The sequence below is a fragment of the Cynocephalus volans genome, chromosome 2 (genome assembly GCF_027409185.1).
Source record: "Cynocephalus volans isolate mCynVol1 chromosome 2, mCynVol1.pri, whole genome shotgun sequence".
In the NCBI taxonomy this organism is placed as follows: Eukaryota; Metazoa; Chordata; class Mammalia; order Dermoptera; family Cynocephalidae; genus Cynocephalus; species Cynocephalus volans.
The window spans coordinates 223509996-223530419 of NC_084461.1; the positions used below are offsets into that span (position 1 = coordinate 223509996).

The 20424-nt window shown below is 47.2% G+C and overlaps 1 pseudogene; it reads left to right on the top strand.

The window, feature by feature from the left end:
- The first annotated feature begins 1065 nt into the window (after positions 1-1065).
- LOC134370831 (eukaryotic translation initiation factor 2A-like) overlaps positions 1066-20424 on the top strand; it is a 54716-nt pseudogene continuing 35357 nt past the window's right edge.

Consider the following 20424-nt stretch of genomic DNA (forward strand, 5'->3'; position numbering starts at 1 on the left):
TCCTGCCCAATTCTCTGAGCCTGTTGACCCCTTCTCCACTATTTTCTATGGCATTTCTGGCATTTATACTTCATTTAGTGTGGACCATTGCTTTTTCCAAGTTTCCAAGATCCATCCTAGCAGCTTATAAACATTTCTCCTTGGGTGCTCGCCAGGGCATTAAATCGTGTGTCACAGAACGGTGCTTTCATTTCAATAAACTCTCCCTTGCCCAGCTTCAGGTTCCAGTTCCCTGGAGCTCCTCTGGCATATACTACCCATCAGAAGGCCAGCACTCCCCAGTTGGGCTGTGATGAGATTTGATCCTTGTTTTTATTCTGGAGTCCAAGAAAGAGGAACAGACAGATTCTGAGGGGATCAGATGTCTGGTAAGACACCCACTACACAGAACCCCCGCATTCTCTTAAGCAAGGGGCTATCACTGGCAGGGTCAGGAAAATCATGAAGGTCAAGGTTCTCACCTGTACTTCCCAAGACACCCTCTCCCCTTTCCAAGTCTCAGGTTCCTGGTCCTGCCCTGTCAGGGCTGTCATTTTAGAGCAGGAGTCCTAGCAGAAAGATAATCAACCTTTTCTGAAACTTGGCTGCTCTTAAATTAAGTCCTAAGGCTGGACCTCTGCTCTGTCTGCCCTTTTCAATTAGACAAGACATGTTTACTAGCTTCCTCATTTTGCTTTGAATTGGTGAACAATCGCCCTGAGCCTGTCATTGTCTTTTTTAGCAGCTATGCTCAGTAACAGCCACAAACTTCTTAGGAGAAATAGCTGTCATTTCTGTCACATTTTTGAGATGCGAGGGGTGTTGCGCTAACTAGTGCATAGCCTTGCACTGGTATCCATCCCAGCTCACCCCAGGTGAGAGCTTTCACAATTGCTCCACTACAGCCTCTCCAGGACTATCAGCATCCACCTACCACCAGGGATGGGGGCCTCCTGGTCAACCAGCCAGTGAGGGATCCATCGTCCAAATCCCACTTAAGAGTCTCATTCCTAGGATCACTCACAACACCAACAATCATCGGTTGGTTTCCAGGAAACGGACTCTGAGATGAGATCAGCATGCAAGATGTTCGCTAGGAACAGCTCTCAAGAGATGCACCCGTAACAAAATGAAGAAAGTGGAAATGTGGGAGGGAGGTGCTGAACCTCAGTAGTTACCACAGAGGCCTCAGCTGTGCCTGTGGGGTGCTCCATAGCTGAGATGGCCCTTCAGAGTGTCCCAAATGTAAGCAAAGCAGCCAGACCTTTATCCTCCACCGTGGCCAATCATTAGCCATGGTCTGAGCCCTGAGAGACAAGGTGATCCCCGGGGTCAAGGGCTATTCCCAGTAAGGGAATGAACCTGGAACAGTTCAAAGACATTAGGGGGGAAAGTGATGAAGTCCAAGTTCTGTACTTTAGTTCATGGTGTTATCGCAGGGCGACTTTCTTAGTTTGCATAAGTGCTCTATGGTTACATAAGACGTTAACAGAAGGGAAAGCTGGGTAAAGGGTATGCAGGAATGCTATACTATTTCTGCAATTTTGTAAGTCTAAAATTATTCCAAAATTTAAAACAATAGTGAGAAAAATAAGTTGAAAGGAGAATTAAATGAGAAAATGGAGTAATAAATTTATATGCACTATTACAGAAGATATAAAAGAAATGTTTCAAGAAAAATGGGCATACATAAGAAATTAAAATGTCATTGTAGTAAAGAGTGTAGTCCTCAGAGATGTTAACAGCAGTATGTGGTTCAAGGATGGCTGGAGCCAACTATTAGCAGGTTGTAAAGTGAAAGGAGGTTAGAGACATAGATTTCTCTTTTTGAGAACTGTATCAGTGGTAGAAGACAGGAGATGTAGTTAAATAAAATATCGTGTGTGTATTTACAGGAGTTCTGTGATACAGTGTAAGTATGGGAAATGAGGAGTCAGCCTCCTGATGGATACAAAGTATGTAATTCTAACATTTGCCCTTAAAATTTGTTTCAATTCAAATGCTTTGGGGGAATTTCCTTATGTAAATACATCTCTCGTAACAGAACTCACAGGGAAATTTGGATTTTCTTTCTGTAAATTTGATAAGAACATTCAAATCCTCTAATTAAACTAATTGTAATAATAGCTTAATAGTAACAATTACAGTAACAGCTAACATTTATTGAGCACTTGCTATGTATCAGCACTGTGCTAAATTATCTTAATTGCATTATTTGGGAGAAATTAAGAGACTTGCAGAATGAAAGAGCCACAGCAGAATAAACACTTGCCAGTGTCCCTTGTTGGAGACTGGCTGACTTTATAGAGCGAACAAGGCATCCAAAGCCACTGGAATGCGTGGGCGATTAGAACAAGAACCCCATTCGAAAGCACAGACCACATCTTGTAACAAGACACATTGGCAAGATCCATGTCCTCCAGAAGGCTGATTTATTTACATTTATCAAATGCAGCTTTTCCTTCTGGAGTGGTCGTGCACTAAATCTGTATACCTGACATGTTTGTTTTTCTGTCCCTCCATTACACATAGTGCCCTAGGAAAACAGCCAGGTCTTCTGGTATGGGAGGGGAGACTCGGATGGTGTACCTCAATTCAGTGGTGTTCAGTGGCGTGTTTGAAATCCAGTCTGAGGGACTCCGGTTACATTTCCAAAACCCCAGTCAGCCTTCAGAGCAGCAGGAACTGGGTCACGAGGACAGTCACAGGGGACAACGAGGCAGGGAGGGCCAGGGGCAGCGAGAGCAGTGCCCCCGGTGAGGAGCAGGTGAGTTTCTTCAACATTAGTTAATGCCTCTCTTGAGCAGTGGTGAGTAAACCCACTACTTGGGATATAAAATTCTGGAATTATATTCCCACCTTGCTCTGTTCCTTCAAAACAGAAGAAGCTTTCAACTTCTGGAAAGGGTAAGATAAAGACATCATTTTATTTTATTCATTTATTTTTTTAGTTTTTTAGGGTTTTTTTATTTGAACATTTACTTGTACATATTTGTGTGGTAAAGTGTGTCATTTCAATAAATGGATATACTGCACCATGACTCACTGAGGGTAGACAGCATGGTTTTGTCCCCATTAGCCCACTTCTTCTCCTCCCCACTGCCCTCTGTCTCCTCCCATCACCGTTATTCTACCCTCTACTTCTATGAGAACCACTTTTTTTTTCTTTCTGTTATTCTTTTTGGTTTTTGGTGGTGGTGGTGGTTGTTTTTCAGATTCCACATATGAGTGATACCATGAGGTGTTTGTCTTTCTGTGCCTGCCTTACTTCACTTAACATGATGCTCCCAGTTTCATCTTTTTGTTTTATTTATGGCTGTATAGTATTCTATTGTGTATATATACCACAGCTTTTTTATCCATTCATCTGTTGATGGGCATTTAGGTTGATTCAATCTCTTGACCACTGTGAATAGTGCTGCAATGAACATGGGAATGCAGGTAAGACATCATTTTAATATCACCCCCAGCACACTGCTGCTGCCTAGTTGGCTGACAAAAGCAAGAATGTGTCCCTCTTCACTTTTTGAAATGTGGGCCATTTCAAAAAGCCACCTCCCTGCTCTGGGGTAGCTGAAAGACAACTGCATGCTGTGAGTTTTGGCATGCAAAAAGGAAATAGATCAGAAGGAGCCCAATTCTGCAGCAAACGGAGGGCTTCTACATACAAGTCAGCACGTGAGAGACCAGCCTGAACCTAGGGAAGGATACCTGCTTCCCTCTCGCCTGCGTTAGATGTCTGTGGATGCTGTAACAAATCACTACAAATTTCATGAGTTAAAACAAGACACAGTTCTGTAGGTTGGAAGTCTGACGTGGGTCTCATTGGGATAAAACTAGGGTGCCAGCAGGGTTGCATTCCTTCTGGAGGCTCTAGGGGAGGATCCAGTCTTGCCTTTTCCAGCTTGTAGAGCGGCCCGTGGCTTGTGGCCCCTTCTCACATCTTCAAAGGCAGTGAGGGTCACCCCTGACCCTGCTCCAATCTTCACATCTCTCACTCTGACCATACCCAGGAAGGATTTCCTGATTTTAAGGCCCCGTGTGATGACATCAGGCCCACCAAGGTAAAACCAAGCCAATCTCCCCGTTTTGAGATCCTTAATCACATCTACAAAGCCCCCTTTGCCACGTAAGGTGACTACACGTACCTCCAGGTTCCAAGGATCAGGACAAATGTCTTTGAGGGCAATATTTCTGCTACCACCTCGCCCAGTGCTTATATGAGCATCTTACAGGGTGATGATGATAATGGAAAGTGAGGTCGTTACATTTTAACAAACAGCTGCCCTGCTTGTCTTTACACCTGAGCTAGCGTGTCCTCTGAGCGTTGCAGGTTCATGCAGTACCTCCCACGGCCGTTCATCGTCTAGATCCATCTGTCTGCATAGCAATCTACCGGGTTGCCCCTGCAAATGGGCTGCTCTGGGCAGAAAGTACGCAAAGGAAAACCAGCAGCAAGAAGGAGCTGCTGAGACCAGGACAGGAACAGGGAGCGGCTGCAGGGCTTTCTGCAGTAGCTGGACGGTCACAGGCGCTTCCAGCGGTGGAGCAGAGAGGACGGTGGGTCTGTCCCCAGGGAGGAGACTCTGCCTCCAGCGCTGCTCCCTCCCAGCCTGCGCAGGGCTAGGCGCTCTTGGCTCTAACATCCCCAGCTGTTCAGCCAGGCTGTCTTAGGACAGTCTTCTTTCCCCAGGCACCCATGTGTCTCCCTAGATGTGGAGAATGTGAGGAAATTTTGTTACTTCCATGAGATCCAGGCAAACACCTGCCCGATTGCAGCATTTATTCCTCTCTGGAAAACAGCAGTCCAGGCCTGTTCGCCCACATATGGATTCTTCGAACATGATTAGAACAATTTATTTTTCCAGATTAGCTCCTTTTAGCATAAATTACAGGAGACTGGATATTCCATCCCTGCAGACTTCAGAGTAAATTTCTAAAAATGAAGAGCATTTTCCTACAAAGCCAAATCTACATTTCCCACCGGGCACAGTTCATAATGATTCTTTCCTATGGACTACAACCCACACCCAGTTCAGATTTCCTCATTCCTCACAGCTCTAAATTTAGAAGAATACCATGTGTGAGCCTACTCCACGGGGAAGCTGCTGGGTATCCCTCAGAGGATGTGTGGAATGGCTCCCTGTGTGACAATGGCTATGAGGCAGGACGTGCTCAGCAGCCCCAGGATGGGTTTCAGGCCACTCCCCTGGGCCTCAAGCCACTCCCCTAGGTCTCAAGCCCCACCTCTGAGTGTTGAACCAAGGTGGTTGGTAGCATCTATTTTTGGTACCAATACATAGAGATTAAGACCACAGGAGGCAGATTTGTGTAATCTCAGTGACTGAGCATATTCAGTAAAAAGGTGTTTATCCCTTAAATGACCTTCCGCTGGAGGTTCTAAAGAGCATGGAATATATTCCATGTAGTGGAATTTGACCAATGAGCAATGCTGTAAAAGGGATCAACTGAGCATGTGCAAAATTAAGTTACATATCTAATATTCGTTACATAGCATGAATATGTATAGACTGCCGAACTATAAAAGCTGAATCCAGGAAGAAGACGGAGCTGCTGCTCACTCTCTCTGGAGCCAGACCGCACTTCGCCTATGAGGTGTGTATTTCTTACTTTTTGTGTTGAACCTGCCTTTATCAGGCTGCTGTTCACTCTGGAGCCAGTCTGCACTTCATCTGTAAAATATGTATTTCTTACTTTTGTATTAAACTTGCTAAGGCTGCCTCTCATGCTCTGGAGCCAGGCCACACTTTCCCTGTGAAGTCTGTATTTCTGGTTCTTTACGTTAAACCTCTTCTCACTTTCTACTGTGACTCTGCTCTTGAATTCATTCCTGTGGTGGAGTCAAGAACCTGGTAGAAGACAGGTGGATTGAGATCAGCTATCAGACCTCTCCAGCCTTTCTCCTCCAGTATCAGCGACACTACAAATCTAAGTCTGCACTTTGGGATGCAGTTCCAGAGGGGTCCAGTGAACCAGTGAACAGCCCAGATTTCTTTCTCAGCCCTATCCTTCCCTGTGCCTCAGCCCAAGAACACACACACATGCATGCACACACACATACATATCACTTGCACATATAAACACGACTTACTTATACACCCCTTTAGCATGCACTGTTTGATTATCTCAATGCATTCTTGTAAGAGTGAAAAACACATGTTGTGATTACAAAACCAACATGTGTGTGTGTGCACATAAAGATAAGAGAGGGGTTTTACAAAGTAAGAATGTAGTCAGAAGTAAATACTTGAGGCATACATTCTAGCATGCATAATGAGAATAAAAATAGTGCCAAAAAATTATTCTAGTTAAATATTTGCAACTCATTTCCAACTGGCAGAAGATGCCACAAATAAAGAGATTAGAGGTAATGTGCTGTTCTCCACTGGACTTGGATGATACCCACAAAATCTGTTTCTTATACACTCTTGGGCTATGATATTTAGAGTCTTTATTTTTTGTTCTTGACATTGGAAAATGAATTGTTTACAGCTTATTAAGGCTTGAAATGCTCATCACTTAAATTAATAACATTTTTGCTTTTCAGAAGAGTCTCCACTGCTCCATCATGTGGGGCTGTGGACTGAAAGTTCCTTCTGAGTGCCAGCTAAGACAAAAGAGACAATAGTTTCAACAGCTAACTCAAAAATTTAAATGCACATACATTGAGATAGTGCTTGAACCCTGCCAGCAGGAGTATAGGTGGGTACAATATTTCTGAAAAGTAATCTGGAATATTCATCAAGAGCCTTACATTTCCATTTTTTAAAACACATTAATTCTACTTCTAGGAAACTAGAAACTTGGACCAATACATGTGAATAAAGCATTACATATCCATATGATGCATCCTAAGCAGCTCTTTAAAACAATAACTTAGATCTATACTTATTCAAAGATAGTCATGTCTGTTATATTTTGATAAGAGAGAAACAAACAAACCAAAAAAACTCCAAATCCTGCACCCCATATACTATAGGGATATGTGTGAGTTTGTATTTATATCTCTTTCATATGTACAAGTACAATTAACGCAAACTGGAAAGATAAAATCCCACTAACATGCCTACTGAAATTGTAGGTGAAATTCCACTTATTCTGATTATTTTGATTATTCGAAGTTTCAAAATATTTATTACACTTACAGTTAGGAAAATTAAAGCTATTTTCATTTGGGATGAATTCATTGTTGTAAATTCAGATAACAAATGAGAAATACAAAAATTAAAATCGCCATGGTAGCACCAAAATAGAAATTAATATTTATGTGTATTTTCTGTGTTTTATTCCACATTTAGATGGGTTTAGAAATAAGTGTGCATGTAAAGATAGAGACACAGATATATATTCACATTTGGGTATATATCATTCTCAACTTTTCTACTTTAATTGATATACAATAGTTCATCCAATTGACATGACGTGACATTCATGCAAAGATTCCCTTAATGTTAAAAATTTAACATGTTTGCAAAAGTTTTGCTACTGTGAAAAGGTGATAAATATGTTGCCTGCAACTCCTTGTGTATTTTGATCCATCTGGAATGTAAGTATAAGGTTATATAAGGACCTTATTTTTTTCTCCAACAGGCAGACTGTGATCCCAACTATCATTGTAGAAATAGAAGAAAGAGGTTTGTCTGTAAAGTGAGTGACAACAAACAGCCAGAATGGTGTCGGAAGCAAACACAGGGGAAATTGTAAGGAACTAGTCTCTCCTACAAAATCCAAACCCCACGTGCTGACGGTTTGAGGAAGGCCTGCTCCTCTGGAGCACGGTGGCGTCTCGCTGAGGACTGCGGCCACCTTCTCCCTCGGCCTCCCAGCACAGACCCTGGTCTCTCACCCTCCTCTCCATGGGGAACATTCCACCAATTTTTTGATAGCGGATCCTTGCCTTTGTTTGGTTTGTGCCACAGATTGGACTAGTATTTTACTGAGAACTTCCTAATAACCAGAAAAGAAACTGCGGACACCATGAAACAGTGCGTTTCCTGTTCTCAAGCCTCGCTCGTTCCTGAGAGGAGGCCCGGCCCCTGGCAGGTGGCTCTATGGCCTGGAAACCTAGCCCGCACCTGCCACCCTAGCCTCCGCCGGCCCTCAGCCACATGGCCGCCAGCCCTCTTCTCGTCGTCCCTGAGGCTGCCTTCCTGACCCTCTTGCCCTACCCCTCCACATAGACATTCGAAGGACGGTGAGGAGGCTCCTATGTCTGTGCCTCGTCACCTTGGTGGAGGCTGGAGAGCCAGCTGGGCTCTGTGTAGAGCAGATGCTACAGTCCCCACAGGTGGAAGTCAGCAGCTGGACCCAGCGTGACTGCCCAGCCCTCTCCTTGGCCTGCGGGGGTTACAGTCCACATCTACTTCTAAACTGACTTGTTCTCCAGTCCCCACATCCTTGGTGCATTTGTTTTATATCATTTTCTCCTCATGGACCTGTTCCAATTGGAAGCCACGATGACAAGCACCACCCAGCTGGTTTTGTCTTCCACCAGCATCTCTAGCATGTCTACCCCCTATATTGTAGTTTGTGAGTGCCCAGGAATACCCCACTAACTGATCTAGCATGCTCAGACATTTTAGACCCAAGCCCCAGTCACCTAGGAAAAGTTTCTCTTGAAAAAAGAATGAGATAACCTCAAACTCTTTCTAGTCAAGTGCCTTGTATATTCTGGGCATTTCAAATACTATTTCACTTAATGAACATACTGTTTCTCTGAGGTGGCTTATCATTCCCATTTTACAGATGATGAACACTGAGTTCAGAGAGGTAAGTTAAGTCATCTAAGGTCACCCAGCTCATAAGTGGTGGAGCAAGGATGCAAACCAGGTCCGAGTTCTTTCCACTACTTCATGATGTCTCTGTGTCTTGCCTGTGGAATTTATCCAGATCACGTGGATGATGAAGACGGGAAGGTCTTGAAGAGCACTGTCTGCTCTCAGAAAGTACTTCAGAATCCCTTCTCACGTCCCTCAGTGAATGGATTGCAATTCTTTCAGTTTGTTGGTCAATTTATAGTGTTTCATGTCTTCAGAGCTTCAGCGAGATATTTTAATCACTTCAATTTGAATTTTAAACAAAGGACTTGTGTTAAAGCCCCAGGAGCATTGACGGAGGCTCAATGGAATGCAGAGTGGATTAAACTGCACATTAGGAGACCAGGCTCCAGTCCAGGCCCTGCTACAAGACGTCTTTGTGAATCCCACCTCCCTGGATCTCAATAGCCCTCTCTGTAGAGAGGGATTGACCATCTAAGGATGACAAGTGGGTTTTAATCTGCACACCAATGTCCCTAAAATGTTGTATTGAGAAGGGCTCTAAGACCCAAAGGGAAGGAGTCTGTGCTGATGACAGAAGCCGGTCTGCTTTGCACATGGAGGATCAGAGTGGTAGGAAATGTGGAATGTGTCTTCTGGTCCTTAAATCAGAAAACCACTAAGATCCCTTTCAGCCATGGCATTTGTGGCCACACAGAGCTGGCCCTTTGGCCTAAATTCAACAGACTCATAAACATAAATCCACCTGGACCATCATTGATATGTCATGGAACAAGTAGACAGCTGAGCTGGTCCGCAACGGGGGTACAGGAGAGTCTCAGGAGAAATGCTTCCGGAGTCTCTTCTCCAACTAGAGGCTGTGTTGGAAGAGTGAGGCGGTGTTTGAAGCTACAGAATTCACGTTTCAGGAATGTCGATTTGCATCAGTGATTAAAAACAAATTTAAAGCTGTGGACTTTCACATTAAAACAAACATCTTAGGGATAGAATAAAACATATTCACATGATCTGTAAAAGTAAGACAGGAAACTTCAAACCTGTTCTGCTCCCCCTCCATGAGCACCCCCTTTCCTGCCATTAGTGTAACCCACGGAAAGCACCAACAGACAGCACCAGTAAAGTGATGACCAAATAGAAGTTGAGTAGGGAGGACACTGATGGAGCCACCAGGACTTTGTCTCTGCAGAGGAATGGCAGCTCTTAGCACCAAGAGACGAGCAAAACCCCGGGGAGCTCTAGACAGGAGCCCAGCCCCAGATGGGCTTTTGGGGCGTGTCACACAGCCTGAACTCCGTTGCACCATCTGCCTGGAAGGACACCACTTGTGCTGGTGGGAGGGCAGGAGGAAGCCCCTTTCATCTCTCTCCTGTGCTCTCCCCCTGGCTAGTTCTGTGCTACAGTCTCTGTCTTCCAAAGGGTTTTCAGGCCAATTTATTCACTCAACAAGTGTTTATTGAGCATCTACTATGTGCCAAGCACTGTATAAATTCAACAATCCATTTATTATCCCACAAGCATCTCAAACCCATTTTTCTCAGGGCTCCCTCAAGCCTGGACCTCCCCTTATGCGTCCCATCTTAGCAAGCGCACCATCACCACCCAGTGACCCATGCCACAGCCAGCATCAATCACTACCTTCTCCGGGCTCACTTCATCACCTAGCTCATCTCTAAGTCTTGCCCAACCCAGGGACCAACCCAGATCCTGGCTAGAAGAGGCACCAGAGTTTCTCCTCTCCATACTTTTCATAGAGGACTCGGCAAGTTTTGCAGCATCTACTTCCTACTCTAAAAGCAGAAACCTCCAATACTCGCTTTCCTGTGGGTTTGACAAGAGGGCCATCCTTGTCCAGATTTGTCCAGTGCCAACAGGGCTGGGCTCCTGGGTTCGGCCCCTCTGAGTGTGTCCAGCACTGCTGAGGCTGCCGGGCAGGTGGAACCTCTGGGTGGAGTGGGCCGGCCGCAGGGTTCACACCAGACACTCTGGCTGTGATTTGTGTGATTGTCGTGCGTGTAGCTTAGCATCCCTTGTGCCTGACTTTAGCCAAACACTGTCCTGTGGTCTTCCCAGGGGTTATCTGAATTGCCAACAGCCTTTCACCAAACCCTTTCTCTTCACATAACTAGCCAGGGTCACTTTCTATTGCATGCAAACAAGGACCTTGCCCAAATGCCTGTAAGGTTCTGGGTATCATTTCTTGGTGAGAAGGGAGGGGACAGAATTTGGGTGATGTCATCCCAGGAACAAGGACTGGGACAGACCGGGCAGAGGGTGGGGCGTGGGCAGCAGCAGGTGGAGCACAGGGGGACATGTGAAACCTGCCCCGGAGGACATCTCACAGCTGAGCCCAAGAGGAGGGAGGGTTAAGGTGGGTCTAGGGACTCAGGAGTCAGTGTGGGAACCTGGGGACCAGAACAGTGGGTGGACTGGCAGAAGCCCAGGGCCAAGGAACTGAGAACAGAGGCAGGGCCATCCACAGCATCCTGCAGATGCAGCTGGGCAAAGCCAGGGGAACTTCTGGACACTCAGAAACTAGGGAGCTTGCACGGCATCCTGAGTTCCCTGCAAGTCCCCGGGCCCTGCATGTCTGCATCAGCCCACAGTGCCCCTCAGCCCTCAGTGAGTCTTCCGCACATAGCCTTGCTCCCTTGTCCTGGCCCTGGTCACTGGGACACTCCAGACTTCATCTCCTCCTCCCAGACCTTGGGCACAGCAACTGTCCTTCTGAATGAGATGCATGTCTTACCTGGACTTTTCCTCCTATACTGGGTGGGCAGAGCTGCAGTTGCCGTCCACATTCCAGCCTTGACCGGTCTCCACCAGCCCATATTCCAGCACCCAACCTACCCATCCCTCTCTCTGCCTAGCTCTGCCCATCTCTTTTCCCACAGAGCATTTATTCCTGAACAAGTAGATGAGTTCACCTCTCTCCCACATTTCAGACAAAATAGTAGAGCGAGAGTGTAAAGTTTTTTTTTTTGTTTTATTTTGTTTTTTTAAGAATTCTAGTAATGCCATTCAAAGAGGTACCAGTCTGCTACTGGAGTGCCGAGTCGTATGAGGCAGATAACTCATCATCCTGACCAGTTTTGTGAGCATGGGGTGCAGAACCCAAATACATGCCGGGAGAACCCCAAATACATGCTGGGAGAACACAAGAGACAGAAACTCTGCAGACTCCAGACCCCGTGGGTGGCCAGAATCTTGCTCAAAGGCTTCAGAAGCTGTGCTCAGGAGGACACGGGAACTTCTTTCTGTACAAGAAGGCCCCTTATGTGGCCAACAGTTCCAGAAGAAAAATACTGTTACATAGATACTGAACTATTCCATCAAAAATCCCACACTGGAATGGCCTGTCGTTAGGACGCACAGACACAGCAGGCAGCAGGTGGGCCAGCTTTCTATGTGTGCATCTTGGCTCTGCCTGGAACCCCCGCCCAGGCCTTGCAAGGATGGGCTGTCATCACTCAGGGCTCCAGCAAACATCACCCCTCAAGGAAACCTCTTGGACCACCCGAGCTACTTCAGGGTCACCTTCCCATCGTTCTCTGTCTTACTGCCACGGCACGTCTCCCTTTCTGAAACCCTCTTTCTATTCATAAATTCATCTCCTGACTATTTACTTGTCTACTCTCCACTCCCTGGCCTGGACTGTAAATTCTGCAAAAGCCAAGATTGGAGTTCTTGCACCTGTGTTCACAGAACCTGGCACTCACAGATGTTCCATGAATATCCGCTGAAAGAAGGAAGGTGTGGTCATGGCAATGGCATCTTGGGGATTTCAGCTGTGAGGCAGCTGTCACCTGCTCAGGTGACTCTGGCCCTGAGGTCTGAGAGCACCCGCCCCCACCTCAGTCAGCAGCACTGCCTCTCAGTCTTGCTCAGGGGCCTGTGAGAGCCCACCTTTGGCTCACTGAGAACCAGATCCACCAAGGGGGGGGCCCTCTGAAGGCTTAACTCTGGAAGGTGTAGTGGCAGGGCTGAAGGAGCTTGTGACAGGCACATAGCAGCGGCCTGGACCAACCCCAGCATCAGCTCTTAGCCAAGGGCTGGTCACAGGTGTGGTGGGAAAGCCTGAGGACAGGCCCACCACCCAGCCCAGGCACTGAGCATGACCAGACATTCCTTGCAGCTGCCCCTGGTCCCACATAAGTGAGCACATGACTGTTATGGGTGTCTTTCCAGTGTCATCCAGAGTCAGGTAAATGTTAAAAGGAGCAGTTGGAAAAAGGAAGAGCCTGGGATAGGAAGGGAGAAGCTGGGGGCCCGGGATCATCCCCTCACCCTCCCCAAACATGACAACAGAGGGACACGGATCCCACTCTCGATCCCAGTCTCCCTTGCACGGCTTCTCTGGCCCCGCCTCACCCTGGACACTGCCTTAGTGTCCCCAACACCAGCTCCCCAGTCACGGGAGGTGACAGCTGGCATTTGCAAGTGCTCCATCCCATTTGTCCCTGGAACCCGGGATAAGCACTGTCATTTTTCTGCATGAAGACCCAGTCTGGTGGGAGATGTGCAGTGGCAAAGGGAACGGTTGAATAAGGCCATCAGTGAGGACGCAGGCAGGCTCATGGCTCGCCGTTCCCTGCAAGGAAGCTTTACCAGCCCTGCCTGTCCTGCTCGGATCTCACTCATCATTCACCTCCTCGGACGCTCCTCTCAACCCAGTTCAATCCACCCCGCCCTTTGGGGCTGTTTATGTCTGGTCACAGTTGCGCGCTTATTCTGGCTTGTGTGGTCATTTCAGCGATGTCCTCTCCCCCGTGGACTCAGAGCTGCAAGGGGGAAGAAACTGTGTCTGCACTGACTCACCACCATGTCTCCCATGCAGGTCACATAGCAGGCACCCAATAAATATTTGTAAGAATCTAGGATCAGAAAAATCAATTGTTACAATAACAATTAGTGCAGTCTTAATTCCATCCTCATGACTCAGTGATGGAGTCATGGCCCCTGTCTTACAGCAGAGAAATCTCACACTAATAAGGCAATGTCCTTAGCCCATGTGAACATGACCCATCTACCCTTGTCCTGTTCCAAATCCCCTGCTTGGCACACACACGGGTATGACGCAGTGTGGGGCCCAGGACTGTGTCAGGGACCACCCGTCCACCCACATGGCTTTGGGAAGTGTCTAATTATGGCGAGGAGGTTAGACTGGAGCAGGCGTGCAGCTGCCAGCAGATGCTGCTGCAGTCCTGCTTCTTTTGGCCGGTCTGTTGTTCTAGTTGAATTTGAATGCTCTGGGGCAAGCAAGAGCCCTACCATTTTCAAGCTGCTCACCCCATGCACCTTCCATCTTTAGTTCTCAGGACTCAGTCCAAGCCTACTTGCTTGGAGTTTGTAAGCTTTTGAGCCCTGATCCTCTGTTTTGAGCCATAATTACTCAGGATTCCACAGACACTCTTGTCCCTTTTCTTTCCCCACACTTCCTGATGAACCCAGAGTCTGCAAGGACCTGGGTCTCCCAGACCCAACGAGAAGGCCGATGTCTCGGTACAGCGGTCTCATTTGCTGTGTCAGTATATGAAATGGCTATTTTGAGTATTTTTAGGATAAGCACTAAAAGATGTGTTGAGACGCTCTGGAAAAAAGAGAAGGAAAAAAAGACGTCTACAAAAATTCCTCGTATTATTCAGAGGAATTTAAACCATATGTTTCTGCTTCTTTTACTGATTCCTTTACAAGTAAACCATTAAAATGCACTCCTCTAAGAGCTGTTTGATGTCCCCAGAGCTCCCAAATATTTCACAAGCTGTTTCTCTTAGAACCAGAAGGATGTGTTTAACTTACCTAAGAGGTGTGGAAGGCACCCAAATCTGAAGGATTCTTTGGAAACCTTTGAACTGTATGCAACAAATTGCCTTCCTCTAGCTCTCGGTGACAAATGACATTTGTAGCTGTTGTGGGGAAGCCAGCCCAATTTGGTTTCTGGGTGCGTTAGTAGGAATGCCCACAGAGGGAGACAGGCCCTCAGGGTAAAGGTCGTATTTGTAAATGTGGCTTTTCTGAGGCGGGTCCCACACTCTCAGCTGAAAGCTGCTACAAGCAGGCAAAACACGACCGAGGGCCAACGTCAACCTCCTGCTTATCTCAAAGACCCCGTCTCATATTTTCTTTTACAAGTGTGTTTTTACAAATAAATGGCATTTCTTTTTCCATTCTGATCAGCAGAGAATAATCATCTCGCCTCACCGAGGAGCATGAATCCAGCAGAAAGCCTTGCGTCTTCCTTGGCCTGCACTAGCCTGGTGAGGGGCCTGTGTGATCCCAGCTTGGCTCGTGCAAAGGAGCTCGTGGTTCTCCCAGCTCTGGTTTCTGGGGCTCTTAACAGATGTTTCTCTCCCACGGTATTATTTTTTATTTTGAAAATAAATAAATAGACACAATAGTAGCTTAAACATCGCAATTTGTACAGTGGTTTACTCTTTATAAATTTCGCCATGAATTATCTTACTTAATTCTTATTTCTTATTCTTAAAAAATCCCTGGAACAACCTTCTCACCATTCACATCGTGCAGAGATTAGTGATGTCCCAGGTGAGAAATGAGTAAGGACAAAGCTGAGGCTCAGGTTTCTTGATCAAAAACTTAATGCATTTCCTATTCTGGGGTTTTCAAGTACAAATACTTAACTGAGCACCCTAGCACAGTGAATGCACTCCGTGCATATTTGCGATTAAGTCAGTGAATGAATGAGTGGACCTCAAGCATGAGGGAAGCAGGGCTGGAGTGGGGAGCTAGCTGAAGGGTGGTCACCACAGTCTGCTGCAAAGTCAGCCCAGCAGCAGGACCAGCCCTCCCGGCCAGCTGGAAGGAGAGGAGAGGCTGGAAGGCTGAAGGCAGAGTGCTGCTAAGGCTGAGCAGGTTCATCGTACTTCGAGAAAAAAAAGCTAGTCAAATTAAGAGACATCTAGAACGGCTTAATTATTCAGGGTAAAGAGCCATGGGCACCTGGTTCTTTCATAGTGAAGGAACTGTCGAGACAGAAGCCAGGCTTTGCCGTGTTTACTGGTTACTCAAACCTTTGTGAAAGATCTGATGTCTGCAGGGTCAGGGTGACTCCCCGGGGACTAGAACCAGGGCTGTCCTTTCACGGGCATGGTGCTGTCTCTGGCTCCAGCACACCCACCCGGCTCTGTGTCTAGAGCCAGGAAGGGTGTGACTCGGGGGAACGTGTCCTGGTGGGCTCAGCGGCAAGTATTCCCACAGGACAGTGCCGTGCCCTTCGCAGAAGTCCCGCGCAGCTTGCACTTCAGCAGACGTCCATCCAGCCTTCTCAGTCTAGTGTCTCTTGACAAAGAAGGAGGACATCCCAGGAGTCGAGGAGTCCTGTTTTCTGTCTGTCATCTCTCCTAATTTCCCTTGGTGACCTCCAGCAACTGGTCTGTTAAAATAGTTTCCTTGAAATTCTTATGCAAAACATTACTTCAGGGAAAATGGAAAGGACTTTTTGACATCCCTAACATGGTCACAGCCTCAGATTATCAGAGGTTCAATACTGCCAGTGCCACTCCGGCAGGTCACAATCCACGTCACTCCCACCTCGTGGTCACCACGGCCTTGAATTCCTGGCCTCCTTCATCTCACCAGTGCCATTCTCTTATCACCCAGCTTATCACAGTCCTCTTGTGTAGGATTCACCTGCACCTTCCTGCCTGACACCACACACACCTACCTGCCGATCCTTCCCCTGGATTGTTATGGTGACACTTGCTGATAGAAAGCTCTCACTATTTCATCCTGGCATCAGGTGCAAATCTTGGCCTAGGCCTCGTTCTCCCAGGTTGTGCTCCCATGTGATCCCTGTCCTCTATCTGAGAGGCCTTGATCATTTCTCGGTCCCCTGGCCTAATTTCAGTTTAACATGGAGACAACTTATTTATCTCAAAGGACTGTTGATGAGGATTAGATGAACTGATCTATGCAGGCCCCCGACATTTTCCTTCATGCTGAGCATACGCAGTCTGGGCGTGTGTTCATTGTGACCGTGTGCTTCACCTTCCATCTCCCCAGAAGGCAAGTTACACGTTGAGACTATTCTGGCTTCTCAAAGACAAGGCAATTCCTTGTAATGATGAACCATGTCAGAACCTTCCAAACCCTTGGAATTCACTTCCCTTCCTGGATCATGTCCCGCAGAACCAAGGACCAGCTCTCTGACCTTCAAGCAGGCCTGCTCAGCCCTGGGTGGCTGGAAATCATGACACACTGACGCTCCTGGGTCAGGCAGTGTCTGCTCTGGTTGATTTCTCCCCATCTGATATTACTTAGCTTTATTTTACCAGTTCTAACTCTCGTGTCTGGGTACACAGAAAGGGTTATTTCTAAGGTGGCTGAAAAAGAGACACCCACTGATTTCAGAATCTTTGCATCCTGTTCATTTCATTAAACCCAGTCTCTACATCCCCCAACAAGTGACAGGAAGGGGCCTGCATGGCATTCTTGTCACCCATACCCCTGACTACCTGCTCCCCAATCCTTACCTCATCTGTGTGAGTTTGCAAGGGCTGCTGTAAAAAGTCCCACAGATTGGTGGCTTAAACAGCAGAAATTTATTTTCTCGCAGTCTGGAGGCTTGAAGTCTAAGGTCAAGGTGTCGGCAGCATTGGTTTCTTCTGAGGCCTCTCACCTTGGCCTGCAGATGGCTGTCTTTTCCCCCGTCTCTTCACACAGTCTTCCCTCTATGACTGTCTGTGTCTGTGTCTAAATGTCCCCTTTTTATAAGGACACCACTCATATTGGATTAGGGCCCACTGCAATGACCTCATTTTAACTTGATTACCTCTGTAAACACCCTCAAGTGCTGACCCCGGCCATCACAGGATGTGTTCAGAGATGGCCTTGATGGGCCAGAAGATGAGTGGCTGGAAACACAAGATAGGGCAGAGGTCACTCTACAGCAGGTGGCCCTCTATTCCCATGTGCTGTGAAATGTCACAGTGTATCATACATGGATTCAGGTGTACTGCAGTGTTCTGAGCATTCTTCTGTCATGTGAAAAGAAGGGCCCAGAGCTACTGCCTGTTCATCTTTTTCAAAACCGCAGGGGCCATCAGTGCATATGGAAAGCCACCTGTCTGAGAAAGCCAGGTCCTGGGGCCTCCCCAGTGCTGGTGACGGAGTCCTCTCGTCAGTGTCGTGCAGACCATGTGCCTCAGTCCTTCCTCACCCTTGCTCCTGAGAGCCGACCTCTTCTCCTGCTCTGGAGAGAGCAGAGAAGCCCCTGGAGCAAATATCATTGTCTTCCTTCTCTGTGACAGTGGACTCTCCAGCCTCTGTGCCCCTCCTGGCACCCCCTCCACCTGGCTCCGGCCTCCCCTCTGGCTCCCAACCCCTCCCCTGTACTTCCCAGAAACAACACCTTCCTCCCTCCTCATTCCAACCTCTTCCTCTCAGTGGAATCCTCCCAGTTCACTGTCCCGTAGACACTCAAATCGATTCCTAAACTGCAAACAGAGCCCCCCCCAGCGAGCCCTCCAAACCCTTCATCACCCCTCTCTGTTCTTCACAGTCAGACTTCTTACACAGTGTCCGTCCTTTCCATCTCTCTGTCTCTCCCTCCCCGTTTCTTACTCACAGGAAAGGCAGCTGGATAAGAAGCACAGAATATGTGCATGACGGTGACAGGCAGAGACTGGAGAGGCCACCCCAGAGCTCAGAACCAAGCCAGAGACGGGCGCGTCTCCTCCTCCCCACCTGCTCTCTTTCTGCAGGTGATCCCAGAGCCCGTGGGATCCTGCTGAGACCACACAATGTTGGCACAGAAGCTTCAGGTCCTCTGTGATGTTCCTGGCCTTCCTCTTTGAATATGTTCTACTTCTCACCAGTGGAGTAGCCTCAGGTATGTTTTGTTTTAAAGGGACTCCCCCTCTCCATTGGCTTTCCTGAGCCATCCTGAGTGGGGTGGATGCTGCAGAGTCCCCTGGGCCCAGCAAAATTAATCGATGTACAGGTAAAATTAAAGAGCCACGATCCCCAGTCAGGACCCTGCATGTGAGGAGCACCAGGATTTGTGGAGGACTGGGAAGCACAAGCCCAAGATGAACTATCAGCATTGGCTGCATTTCCCAGCAGGAACCGCTTCCTCCAAAATGAGAGAAAATGGAGCTGGAAGTGCATTCGGTGGACGTGTGGCTGGTCCTGCCTGACCTCGGGAAGGACTGGAAAGAACAGACTTACCGTGACTGTCTCAGCCCGCCCAGCCTCCATAAGCCTATGCCGTTCAGTGTTCACTCAAATCCCTTACAACCCAAGGTTTACACTCCAAGCTAGAACTTGTGAAAGCAAAATATCACAAGCATCTGCCCTTTTGCTCTTGTCACTGCTGTGTTCCTGAGCCTCATACCCAGAAGCCAGCTATCAGCTTAGCCTCTTAGACTTTACAGCAGGCTGATACTTAAACCAGGCCAAAGGATGGATAAGGGGCTAGGTTTTAAAGACCTGCGGATCCAGCCTTACATCTTGCCTGCATGTTCCAGGGTTCCTACATCCCTGACCAAACAATGCAGTTCTTAATGAAATATCTAGGTTGGGGGACAGTATTTATGTTTTATCTCTGAATTTTCTTAAGGACAGAAAGTGACTTTTCCCACCATCCCCAGCAAAGTTCCCAAATCCTCTCACCTTTTCTTCTAGGCTCAGTCCTTCCCACCTCTCAATCACTTCTGGGGCCATTCCCAAGTCTTCCTCTGGCTTCTCTCAATCTCTCCTAAAAGCCTTCTTTTGCACTAAATAAAAAGCAGGTCGAAACATTTCCTGGACCCAGAAGGCTCTGGCTTTGTATGACCTGCAATTTTTCAAGAATAAAAAAAATAATAAAAAGCCAAAAAACTTCTTTGAGAAATGAGTCAGAGGCATTAAAGTAACTCCCCATGCAGTGAGTTTTGTCTCCACAGACTTGATATTGTGGCTCTGCTTTTAGACATTTCATATACTGGGGAAAAGTCTGAAATGTTAATGCCTGGGGACCCTGCCACAGTTTACAGAAAGCACCTTCCCCTTCAAAAGCTTCTGTTAATCAAAGGTGATTAAAACCAGGTCCCACCAAGGGCATTCTTTCACAGCTCAGAACAAGTAAGGAAAAGCAGAGATGATTATCTGGCTAGCTCAGCAGAGATTTGCTCCTTTCTATAAAAATATACATGCTGACAAAACAAGAGCTATAGATTTACAATTTGTCCGATTTGATCACCTTTCAGCACAGGGAAACCTGGCTTGTATATTGCATTAGAGGAGCTGCCATGAGGCTAATCCATGGAAAATGAGGCCCAGCCTGGGACCCAAGACCAGAGATCAAGCTCTGATGTCACCCTGAATGTCACCTTCAAGATCTAGCTTGTATGTTCTGGCCCCCCAGGCAGAAGTGGCCCCCTATCCTCTGTACTCTTGCAGCCCCTTGTGGGCCATTTCACATCATGGGATCTGTTGTGATATATGCATCTGTGCTGGACTGAGAATTTCCTGTATCTTCAGTAGCAGTCCATGAACCCAAATGGCTACAGGCCTCTCCCTGGAAAACCAGAAGGCTGCTTTTTCTTTTAAACAGACATGAAATGGGAAGAATCAGTATCCTCATTTCTGTCTTGACAAAGCAGTCCTCACCCAGGTTGCTGACAGACAATTAATTATAAGGCAAACCCAA